Source organism: Schistocerca serialis, unplaced genomic scaffold (genome assembly GCF_023864345.2).
Source record: "Schistocerca serialis cubense isolate TAMUIC-IGC-003099 unplaced genomic scaffold, iqSchSeri2.2 HiC_scaffold_1194, whole genome shotgun sequence".
Classification (NCBI taxonomy): Eukaryota; Metazoa; Arthropoda; class Insecta; order Orthoptera; family Acrididae; genus Schistocerca; species Schistocerca serialis.
This window is the reverse complement of record NW_026047397.1, coordinates 40,001-45,000: the sequence shown is the minus strand read 5'-3', so window position 1 is coordinate 45,000 and position 5,000 is coordinate 40,001. Positions and strand designations below refer to the sequence as shown.

Below are 5,000 nucleotides of genomic sequence, written 5' to 3'. Positions count from 1 at the left end.
GCGGATCGCTGGCTGGCATCGTTTATGGTTAGAACTAGGGCGGTATCTGATCGCCTTCGAACCTCTAACTTTCGTTCTTGATTAATGAAAACATACTTGGCAAATGCTTTCGCTTCTGTTCGTCTTGCGACGATCCAAGAATTTCACCTCTAACGTCGCAATACGAATGCCCCCGCCTGTCCCTATTAATCATTACCTCGGGTTCCGAAAACCAACAAAATAGAACCGAGGTCCTATTCCATTATTCCATGCACACAGTATTCAGGCGGGCTTGCCTGCTTTAAGCACTCTAATTTGTTCAAAGTAAACGTGCCGGCCCACCGAGACACTCACTCAAGAGCACCCTGGTAGGATTGCAACGGGGTCCGCCTCGGGACGCACGAGCACGCACGAGGCGCGTCGCACGCCTTCAGCTCGCCCCACCGGCAGGACGTCCCACGATACATGCCAGTTAAACACCGACGGGCGGTGAACCAACAGCGTGGGACACAAATCCAACTACGAGCTTTTTAACCGCAACAACTTTAATATACGCTATTGGAGCTGGAATTACCGCGGCTGCTGGCACCAGACTTGCCCTCCAATAGATACTCGTTAAAGGATTTAAAGTGTACTCATTCCGATTACGGGGCCTCGGATGAGTCCCGTATCGTTATTTTTCGTCACTACCTCCCCGTGCCGGGAGTGGGTAATTTGCGCGCCTGCTGCCTTCCTTGGATGTGGTAGCCGTTTCTCAGGCTCCCTCTCCGGAATCGAACCCTGATTCCCCGTTACCCGTTACAACCATGGTAGGCGCAGAACCTACCATCGACAGTTGATAAGGCAGACATTTGAAAGATGCGTCGCCGGTACGAGGACCGTGCGATCAGCCCAAAGTTATTCAGAGTCACCAAGGCAAACGGACCGGACGAGCCGACCGATTGGTTTTGATCTAATAAAAGCGTCCCTTCCATCTCTGGTCGGGACTCTGTTTGCATGTATTAGCTCTAGAATTACCACAGTTATCCAAGTAACGTGGGTACGATCTAAGGAACCATAACTGATTTAATGAGCCATTCGCGGTTTCACCTTAATGCGGCTTGTACTGAGACATGCATGGCTTAATCTTTGAGACAAGCATATGACTACTGGCAGGATCAACCAGGGAGCTGCGTCAACTAGAGCTGAGCAGCCGGCCGCCCGGGAGTGTGTCCCGGGGGCCCGCGCGAACACGCAAGCGTCCGCTCAATTATTCTGCAAACAGGAGGAGGCTGAGCTCCCCTGCACCATACACCTCGAAACCCTCTCAGGTCCCGGCGGCGCGCAGCGCCGTCCTAAGTACTTGGTCGGGTTCGAGAGAGGCGCAATCGCCCGGGGTTTGGCGAGTAGACGCTTTAGGTGCGACCACCCGTGCTCCCAACTGAGCTTGCCGCTGCCGACAGAGGCCCGGGAGCGTGCTGTCGTGGCATTGCCGGCGGGAGACAACACGCGCCACCTACGGTGACCGGCAGCTCCAACGCCAGCGCCACAGAAGGACAAAAGCCCCACTTGGGTGCCGAAGCGAACTCTCCCAGCACAGCGCACGCGCCAACACGTCCGCACAGCTGCGATACAAACCACCTGCGAGAACCGCAGAGGCGACCGAGCAGCAGACGGCGTCGCGGCGCCGAGCGCCGGGCGGCGGCGCATCCTCAGCGCACACAGTCCTCAATCGGACCAGCACACTGCAGATGTCCACCGCGCTTCGCACCGGGCCCGCGAGGACCTACTTTGGCCGCACGGCGCCGCGTGCAGGGTGCGCCGGCGCGCAGCTGCGCCGCCTGCCGCCTCCGTCGGCCGGCGCGCCTGCCACTGGCCGCCCCCACCAGCCGGCTGTAGCGCGTGCGCCCACGCACCGCGCGGCCAGCACGCCGGGAGGCCCCCCCTCACCGGCCGGGGACGGTCCCACCCAGCCACCGCCGCGTATCGCTTCACACCCAGATGCCATTCACGTTCGTGGGCATGGTGGGTATCGCTGGAACAACCGGTTGGTAGCTCAACCGATCGTCGCCATCACTGATTCACCTCTAGCGAGAACAACCGCACCACAACGGTTTACCAGTTGTTCATTTGCGTAACGTCACCAGCAAACGTAGGCGTCCATCGCCATTTGCAAATTCAACGATTGTTGCATGCCTGTGTCAGGTGTCACGACACACTATGTCTGCCCACATACACGCAACAACATGTGCACGCTTCGCGAACACGTGGAAGGTGGCCCCCGTACGTATGCGATGTCCATTGCGCGAACGACTGTCAACCGGCCTCTGTCGCATGTCGCAGATGTGGAACGCAGTGCACCATGCTATCACGGTGTGTGAGAAGAGACGACTACGTCTGACAACACGCGCCACTACATCAACAGACGGCTCATGCTGATCGCCATCCAGGGCATACCACACTGCAATCCAGCTCTTATAGGGAGACGACACGTAGCTGAGTGCACAACATTTGGACCGCATGGTTCGCCGTTGTTGGCGCAGTCGTTGTACGGTCACATGTACCACGATGTATCATTCAGTACATGAGGACCAATGTGCAGTACAGTGTGTGATTTGGACGTACAACATCAGCGGACAGTTGACACAGGCCGTACCACAGCGTAGGCTAAGTGCTTCGCCATGCGAATGCCAATGAACAACTGCAAATGCCAATGAACAACTGCAAAGGGCATTGAGCATGTACGTCCTGCTGCCATCCACATTACAGTGTATAGCTGCAAGGTGTTTAACATGAAGCGATACACTGGGGACCGGGCAGTGCGAGTAGCAAACTATATTGCGGGGGTTGCAGTTAGGCAACACTACACTAATTTAACGCGTCGTATGACAATTACAGAGCAGGTTAAGGCCCAACGTGTGTTGGGTTAAGGCCCAACGTGTGTTGGGTTAAGGCCCAACGTGTGTTGGGTTAAGGCCCAACGTGTGTTGGGTTAAGGCCCAACGTGTGTTGGGTTAAGGCCCAACGTGTGTTGGGTTAAGGCCCAACGTGTGTTGGGTTAAGGCCCAACGTGTGTTGGGTTAAGGCCCAACGTGTGTTGGGTTAAGGCCCAACGTGTGTTGGGTTAAGGCCCAACGTGTGTTGGGTTAAGGCCCAACGTGTGTTGGGTTAAGGCCCAACGTGTGTTGGGTTAAGGCCCAACGTGTGTTGGGTTAAGGCCCAACGTGTGTTGGGTTAAGGCCCAACGTGTGTTGGGTTAAGGCCCAACGTGTGTTGGGTTAAGGCCCAACGTGTGTTGGGTTAAGGCCCAACATAGGTTGGGTTAAGGCCCAACATAGGTTGGGTTAAGGCCCAACATAGGTTGGGTTAAGGCGCAACATAGGTTGGGTTAAGGCGCAACATAGGTTGGGTTAAGGCGCAACATAGGTTGGGTTAAGGCGCAACATAGGTTGGGTTAAGGCGCAACATAGGTTGGGTTAAGGCGCAACATAGGTTGGGTTAAGGCGCAACATAGGTTGGGTTAAGGCGCAACATAGGTTAGGTTAAGGCGCAACATAGGTTAGGTTAAGGCGCAACATAGGTTAGGTTAAGGCGCAACATAGGTTAGGTTAAGGCGCAACATAGGTTAGGTTAAGGCGCAACATAGGTTAGGTTAAGGCGCAACATAGGTTAGGTTAAGGCGCAACATAGGTTAGGTTAAGGCGCAACATAGGTTAGGTTAAGGCGCAACATAGGTTAGGTTAAGGCGCAACATAGGTTAGGTTAAGGCGCAACATAGGTTAGGTTAAGGCGCAACATAGGTTAGGTTAAGGCGCAACATAGGTTAGGTTAAGGCGCAACATAGGTTAGGTTAAGGCGCAACATAGGTTAGGTTAAGGCGCAACATAGGTTAGGTTAAGGCGCAACATAGGTTAGGTTAAGGCGCAACATAGGTTAGGTTAAGGCGCAACATAGGTTAGGTTGAGGCACAATATAGGTTAGGTTGAGGTACCGTATAGGTTAGGTTAAGGTACAGTATAGTTTAGGTTAAGGTACAGTATAGTTTAGGTTAAGGTACAGTATAGTTTAGGTTAAGGTACAGTATAGTTTAGGTTAAGGTACAGTATAGTTTAGGTTAAGGTACAGTATAGTTTAGGTTAAGGTACACATTGTTGTATGGAAAGGTGTAATGGGGGGGGGGGGGGGGGGCGGCCGGTCGGTTTGTTGATTGTGATTATAGTAAGTGGATGCCTGCGGCATCATCTGATTTGCCACGTCAGGATGCACCTTTGGCTCATGACAGGCGGCGCTCCGATTCCATGCTTGTGGCAGACCTGTGTCTTTCATTCCTGCCATTGTTTGTGTGCTGTGAGAGGAGGCAGTATTGTGATGTTGGGTGCACCCCTGTGTAGGACATGTGTGGGTGTTGGTGGCTTAGCTGAGCAATGGTGGTTGTCGGGGGGGTGGGATATTCCGTTTTCTGAGTGGACCTCCCAGTCTGGTTATGACAGTGTGGATTGTCTCATGTGGCGGAGAGGATGCACTGGGTGTTGTTCCATGCTGGTGCTTACATATTGTCTGTGTGCGTGTTACAGGCGGAGAGTAGTGCGTGATAAGAGTGTGTGGCTGCCGTGTGGTTGTGATTGTGAGCAGAGTCTTTCAGCATGTATACGGACAGTTGTATATATTATCTGTATTCTGATGGGTCTATGTATTACTAATCAGCGCCGTGTATACGTTTAATCCGGTTCCAGTCGAAACTGTTGTATCTCTGTACATTAGTGACACGGCGAGCGCGCTATGTAGCTACTCGTCTCGGCAGCTTCCACCGGTGTATGGCAAATGATTATAAGCAATGAGTCGAGTCGTCAATACCGATAGTGTGACGTCACATGTCTGGGGTGGGGGACGCTGCGCCCTTCCGGTGGGTCATGGCCTAGAAAGACGCTCCCCACGCAGGGGGGCTTGGACTGTCATAAACTCTTCCGAGTAATATACTTGCCGTACGTTTTTGCGACTGCGAGTGCAACGCCCACCGGTACCGACATGGATGGAGCGCCTCC

At 53.7% G+C, this 5,000-nt stretch overlaps 1 non-coding gene across 1 annotated transcript in view; it reads right to left on the bottom strand.

The window, feature by feature from the left end:
- Positions 1 to 1,147, bottom strand: part of LOC126434730 (small subunit ribosomal RNA) — a 1,910-nt gene extending 763 nt beyond the window's left edge. Inside the window, exon 1 of the ribosomal RNA XR_007579443.1 lies at positions 1 to 1,147. This exon is cut by the window's left edge and continues 763 nt beyond it. This is a non-coding gene — a ribosomal RNA (small subunit ribosomal RNA).
- Between the last annotated feature and the right edge of the window lie 3,853 nt (positions 1,148 to 5,000).